The sequence below is a fragment of the Corvus brachyrhynchos genome, unplaced genomic scaffold (assembly GCF_000691975.1).
Source record: "Corvus brachyrhynchos isolate BGI_N302 unplaced genomic scaffold, ASM69197v1 scaffold555, whole genome shotgun sequence".
Classification (NCBI taxonomy): Eukaryota; Metazoa; Chordata; class Aves; order Passeriformes; family Corvidae; genus Corvus; species Corvus brachyrhynchos.
The window spans coordinates 416,936-423,900 of record NW_008238357.1 but is presented as its reverse complement, the minus strand read 5'-3'; the positions used below and the strand labels follow the sequence as shown (position 1 = coordinate 423,900).

The 6,965-nt window shown below is 57.7% G+C and overlaps 1 protein-coding gene across 1 annotated transcript in view; it reads left to right on the top strand.

The window, feature by feature from the left end:
* Window positions 1–6,965, top strand: part of ADORA1 (adenosine A1 receptor) — a 50,010-nt gene that overhangs the window by 18,813 nt on the left and 24,232 nt on the right. The window contains exon 3 of the mRNA XM_008634652.2: window positions 181–187. The gene's annotated coding sequence lies outside the window, so the exon portion shown is untranslated. The remainder of the gene's footprint in view (window positions 1–180; window positions 188–6,965) is intronic.

Here is a 6,965-nt window from a genome sequence, read left to right as displayed (position 1 = left end):
TCCCATTTCAGGGGGTCAAGCTCCTCCCAGCCCACCTCAGCCACTGAGGAAATGCAACCCCTGGCTGCCTGAGAGGAAAAATGCCTTGAAAGGCAAATTTGTGGAACCACGAGTTTGTGACCAAGGATAAACCCTCCATTCCCTGGTCAGGTCGCCCGAGGGTCCCATGGGACCAGGGAGGGTCAAGGTCTCCGGCTCCGCGCAGGAGGAAGGGCAGAGGGAGGCAGGAGGGATGCGGGAGGGATAGAGGAGGGATGGCAGGAGGGATGGCAGGAGGGATGCGGGAGGGATGGCAGGAGGGTTGCAGGAGGGATAGAGGAGGGATGCGGGAGGGATAGAGGAGGGATGCAGGAGAGATAGAGGAGGGTTGCAGGAGCCATCAGCCACCGCAGCTGGACGGGAGAGGGCACCAGCAGCCCGGTTATCCACAGCCGAGTCCGGATTCAGGGACCGCGAGTCAGAGCCCGAAGGCAGCTCAGACCCCTTTGAATTCCCCTTTTTTAGGGGGAATCCGCCCTTCTCCCCGCAGGATCCAGGGTGGGGCCCCAGCCCTTTGCCTGGGGGCTGAGAGTGGGGATCAGGATCTGGAAACCCATTTCGTTTGTGTCCAGCTTCAGCTCTCCAGCAGGGATGATCCCAGCTGTTTGTTTCTGACCCCCATATGGGAGAAAATCTCGAGGTTTGTTTTTTCCCCGGCGTAATGACCCCAACAGGTGTTTTTCCTGCCCGATGGCCGAAAATAGCTCCCAGGGTTTGGCTTCCTGCGGTTCCTGCCCCAGTCCCAGTTCCCTCGTTCATCTTTTAGGCCAAAACATCCTAATCCGGGGAGGGGGGACTCCAGGGAACTGGGGAGATTTCCCGGAAACACTTTCCGTTGCGTTTTCCTGCTCATCTGGAGATGAAATTGTCCTGGAGAAGGAATTTTTGGCCTCAGCTGTAGCAGACACATTTGTCCCTAAATCTGTTTTGGGGAGCAGCCAGCTTTCATCCCATAGGGAGGGACAGGAATGTGATTTGAGATGTTCCCCTCTCTGTTTCTTCTGCAGCAGAAGTATAAAATAATATTAATAATATTAATAATGAACCATAGGTTATTAATTAATAATTATTCAAAATAATATATAATATAACATTAATATAATATTATAATATATTAATTGTACAATATCATTTAATCTTATTATTTCTTCTATTTATTCTCTTTCTCCTCTCCTCTGTCCCTCATGGGATTCTCTTTCCCAGTGTCCATGTCCCATCTGGTCCCTTTGGCCCCATGGATTTAATTGCTTTCGGGAAGTGCAATGGCTAGGGGAGGGGGGACCCCCTCAGCCACTGGAGTTCACGTTGGTCTCTGCCTTTTCAAGAGCATTTATTTAGGCACGTGAAACTGGGAGTCCCAGTTGCCCCAGGGGCTGGGCACGTCCCTTGTCCCCAGGAGGGGACCCTGGGCTTCTTTCCCAGATTCCCAGTTTCCAGTGCCTGGGTACCTTTTAATCCCAGGGGATCCCTAGAGGTGCAACATCCGAGCTCCTGCCCCCCTACAGTATTTTGGGAAGGGTGAGCAGGTGTGAGTGTCGTGGGGACACACTGGGGAGGCTCCTTCCCTGCTCCATCCCCGCGTGTCCTGGGGGGAGGAGACGGACATGGATGGCAAACACTGCTCCAGCCAAGGCTTTTCGTGGAAAGGGCTGCTCCGGGGTGAGGAGAGGAAATTTGGGGCTACTGCCTTCACAGCCCCTGTCGGGGTCTCTGCCCTTCAGCCCGGTGCTTTTCCCAGCATTTCCCAGCAAGCGACCGCGGTGCCTGCATTCCCCATCGGCCCACCCCCGCTCCCCCAGAGCTCGGAGACAATCTGGGGGGTGTCAGCCCTCCAAAACTGCAGCCGCCCAGCCGACGCCCCCTGGCCTGTGCAGCACTGAGGGACCCCCCTTTTCCCTCCTCTCCAACCCCTGGAGCCGTGCGGCGCCGCTGTGGCAGCAGGGCCGGGGCATCACCGAGTCACACCCCGGGCACAGATTCCTCCGGAGCTCCGCGGTGGGAGGCCGGATGACCCCACGCCAGGCCCTGCCCCCCAGATCCCCCAATCCATGGGAGGGGGGGTGCAAAGGAAGCAGGAGCCTCCGCGTCCAACGGAGCTGATGCGCCCCGAGCTCGTGGCGGGGACTTCTGGCCCCGCGTCCCCGAGGAAGGCGCCCAGCTGTGGGAACGTCTCCCCGGTCGTCCCGGGGCTGCTGTGAGCCCTGCGGAATGTCACATGTCCCTCTGCAGCGCCACCGTCCTGGACAAGCCATTCCCCGGGGATCGGCCGGGACGCTGCTTTCGCCGGCGCTCGGACGGTTCCAGCGGTGTTTGTGCGGCTCTAGGGCCGCGGGGGAAACGATTCCAGCTGGAAGAGGAGACGTGGAACAGGGCAGGAGGCGGATCCCCTCTGCTGATAAGGAATTTTCCACGTCTTCCATAGGAATCTGCAGGTTTAGGCATGTGGGAAGGGTTTGAACAGCTTTTCCTACAACAGAGAACCTGCCCAATGAATTGCTGTCCTGAATTAATTTCTGGATATAAAAGAATTCTCTTTAAATTGGTTGGAAGGCAATAATGAGGGCAGCAGCCAAGTGCGGGACTCAGAGGCTGCAGGAGCTGGGTGGAAGAAGAGCTTTTGGAGGGTGGTGAGGTGGTTATAGTCTGTGAGAGTCTGAGTGGGGGGAAAAGCTCTGTTACCGAAAGCGAGAGCTGTAAATGACAGCTGGAAGCTAAAAGCAGGGAATTTAAATATAGAAATATGGGACATAACACTAAAGCGAGAGATACGGGCTTGGGGAGCAGCAGTCATGGTTTCCTGGTTTCCTTTTTGCCACCTCTCCATCCTCACCCAGAGGCACCGATCCAGCCCAGCCCAGTCCTCCTCGGACATTTCCCTCTGTTGCTGTCACTCCTTCATCCCGGTTTTCTCCTTCACCCCAAATCCTCGTTTTCCACTGCCCCTACAGTGTCCCCAGGTGTTCCCAGGCCATCACAGCACCAGGGCTGGGGCTGGCCCTGGGCTCTTCCAGCCACAACACCCACTCAGCTCTTCATCCCCTCCCCAGTATTTCCCCAAAGATCAATTAGAAATTTACTTTAGCATCTCCGAGATCCATCAAGAGAAGCAGCTCCCCTCGTTCATCCCTCGTAGCAAACCTGAACTCACATTTTTCCTTTTACATTTTCCTCTCACACAGCCATTTTTTCCCCCTTTCCTGAGCAGTCACTGTTTCACGCCAGTCTTTGCCCCAGAAGGATCTGTCATCCCTGCCGGGTGTTCCAGAGCCCTCACAGCGCCGGGCTCCCTCCTCCCTCCCCACGGCACAGCGGGGCTGGAGGAGCGGGCCCCGCCCTGCCCTTCCACGGGCCACTGCAGCTGAAACCGGAGGCCAAACAGCGCTGGGTTTGTTCAAGGGATGGCCCTGGATGGGGGACAAAGGGTTTGAACCATCCTCTAAACTGCTTGGCGGGGTTGGAAAGGTTTAACCCCCTCCTGCTCCACAGAGCCGGCTGGAAGCGGCGGCAGGAATAGCTCCTGGCCCTCAGCCCAGCTCGATAACATTCCCGGGGCTCCCTGGGGAATAAAATAATCCCGGTGTGGCGAGGAGGAGGCAGCGGCGCGGAGGCAAAGGGCCCGGATCGGGATGTGGGGCGGACCTCGGGACAGACCTCTGCCCTACCCCGCTGCCCTGCCAGGGACGGCGCTGCCAGAGCTCCCGCGGCTCGGCAGAGTTTTCTCTTCCACCCAGTGGTGTCTCAGCAGCTCCTCCCTGACAGGGAAGCACAAAAACCTGGCAATATCCTGCTGTGCCAAGGCACCCGGCACAGTGACCCAGCTGCCTGTGGGCAGCATCTGGCTGGCATCTGGCAGGGATCCGAGTGGGGCCTGACCCATTTGGCTACTGTGGGAATCTGTAGCATCGTGGATGTAGCATCTACCCAGGCTACCCAGGGAGCCGGGGCACATCCTTGTGCCTGCACAGGGCTGAGGGATCACAGGCACCTCCCGTGACTCAGTTTCTCCCTCGGCGCACGGGCAGCGCTGCCAGCCCCCTTCCCAACCTGCTCTGAGTAACAGCAGTGGGATGTGCTCAGGGGGAACAGGCAGTCCACAGGGAAACAGCCTTTCCTTCATCCACTCTCTGGGATTTGCTGGTTTAAATTATCTCCTGAGATGTTTTCTGCGCTGTGTCATTGCTGCTGGGCATCTGCTGCCAAGCCCAGATGGGGATGCACCACCCTACAGAAGTCTGGTACTCCTTGATCCCCAGACGGCTTCCCAGGGCCGTGTATCCCATTAAATGGAAGAGAAACTGAGCACAAGTCACAGAGCAACCGTGTCCTGAGCGAGGTCCGTCCCCAGGGCTCTGTGTCACTGGCACACACAGAGCAGTGGCCCCACCACTATGGGGTGAGCATCATTCCCAGACATCTCAGCACAGCAGAGGCCTCCTTGGAAAAGCTCCGGGGTTTCCCTTTGTTTGCTGCTTCTTTCTTTGCCTTGCGCCATCCTCTGTGGACCCACCAGACTGTGGCACTCAGGGGGTCACTCGTCCTAATTAATATCTCTCAGAGCCATCAGCCCTCCAAGCACACATCTCTGTGCTGCTGGCACCAGCCACGCTCCTAATTAACTTTCCTAATTAAGAGGCCCCTTTCCATGACCAGAAGTGCTGTGGGATGGTTGCCATGATGGAAGAGGTGGAGAAATCCTCCACTTCTCCTGCCCTGAGCACCCGGAATGGCACCATGGAGCTACTCTTTGTGCAGGTAAACTGAGGCAGGAGGGGGAAACTCACACCCCAGAGAAAAGCTGAAGAAGGATGGGCAGAAATGAACTCCCCACGCCCTGACTTGTCTCCCTGGAAAAGCATTTCTTGGCTGCTGCCGAGCCCTGAGGTTCAGTCAGGGTTTGGTCTCATCAGCCGGCCCAGACACGCCACAGCCTCAGGTGCATCCTGCTGGCATCGAGCCAGGCACCAACCGCCCCCTCCTGCCATGGCCACAGGCTGCTCCTGTCCCCAGCTCATGGGAGCTGGTGCAGGAAGCCACAGCATGTCCCCTGTTTGTCCCACTTCATCCCATCTCTCCCTGTGTGCCAAGGGTGGCACCAGGTATTCATCCACAGCAGCGTCATCCAGCCCTTTGGGATCTTCACAACCCATTGCAGCTCTCAGGACATTTTCTCCTTACAAACCCCAGAAAGAGCCTGGAAGACCTGAATAACTTTCTCAGTGTTTGATGCTCACCAGAAACTTCCTTTTCACAGGTTTTTAAGGAATCCCTGACACTCTTCGGACACATCCCCAGCTTGGTGTCAGGAGAATGAACAGATGATCCCTGTCTACCAGGAATGGGCTCTGTGCAACCACCTGTATCAGTTTGGTCCTCCAGCCTCTGCAGACTTTCCCCGAGCCCTGGGACACTTTGCTTGAGCTGGTGAGAGAGCTCGGACCCCCTGTGGCAGGTTTGCAGCCAGCAGCTCCTTTTTGGCATAACATGAGGGGTTTTAGGGGTGCTGCTAAAATTGAGCATTCAGGGGCACAAATCCAGGGAGGGAGAACAAACTGCAAATCCACAAAGGAAAAGGAGTGGTTTTAATCTCTGTTTGGGAGATTTGCATACAATTAGGCCAGGCCCTGCCTGCGTTTGCTTCCGCATTGCACTCCCGTGAGGAACCTGCCGGTTTTCCTGCCCTGCTCCCAGCCAGAGGTTGATTGCAAGGACACTCACCCTGGGAACGTGGTGGGCGAGGGGTTTTGGGGTCTCTGGGAATGCCCTTTCCACTCTCAATAGCCCATCCTGAGCACCCCCATCCCACGCCTTGCCTCTGGATTTAGGGGCTCAGCCACAGGGGGCATCACTTTTCCCTGCAGTGGAGGAGGTGTGAGGAGATGCTGCGGGATGCGAACGCTCCATAAATAGCGCTGTGTTTACAGGAGCCCGCGAGCCTCGGTTTATTTTTCTCTCTGCAGAGCAAACTAAGCTCACCTCGCCCTGCTGCTGGCACAGCCCAGTGCCCAGAGGTGGCACAATGCCACAGTCCCCAGACAGCCCTCGGAGGCTGGGACCCCCAGCTCTCTGCTGGCCACTTGCCCAAGGGGGAGAGCAGGGACCCCATGGGACATCAGCTGATGGAAAATCAGCCCTGGGTTGGGATGGTCCCACAGCTGATCCCACTCCTGCTGTGGGGTGTGCGGGCTCTGATGAGGAGAGGGATGAGGGGCAGCCCCAAGGGGCGGCCCCAAGGGCTGGGACATCTCTCACGAGGCAGACAGAGCAGGGGACAACTCCAGTCCCGAGTCTCAGCAGAGGAGGGAGAAAGGATGGGGAGCGGTGCAGATGCAGATTGGGAGAGTCCGCTTGCCCCACATCTGAGGTGCTGTTCCCTGCAGCACTTGGATAAACCAGCCCCAGTCCTGGGAAGTGATTTATGTGAGTTTTGAGGTGCCTAGTCCACATCCGGAGGTCCCTGGAGGGACTGGCTGGTTCAACTCCGTCACTGAGATCGAGCTCCCAGACCCATTTTCTCTGTGCTGCCCGGCCCGGGGAGGGGAATTGGGGGGTGACCATATTCTCCCAAACTTCTCCTAGAACCTTAAAGAGCGTCTGGTCCAGTCTCAGCAGCAATTCGGGGCCACCATTTCTCCACACGCCTTGTGTGGACAGACCCTTCCCCTGTCCCAGGGACACAGCCCCCCCCCAGTCCGGGGACTGCGGTTCAGAGGATGGAGAGTGCTTTGGGGGTCTCACCCCCGCCCACCCCAGAAGTGTTTTTGGGTGAGGCCCGGCCAGCCAGAGCTCGGGTGAGCACCGAGATCTCCTTGGGGCCGTTCGGGTCTGACTTGGGGTCCCACGCCGTCCTTGGGGCGCAGCCCCGAGCAGCGCTGCCCGTGCCGGGGATGGGCCAGGTCCTCGCCCACCCCAGCTCCGGCCCTGCCTCC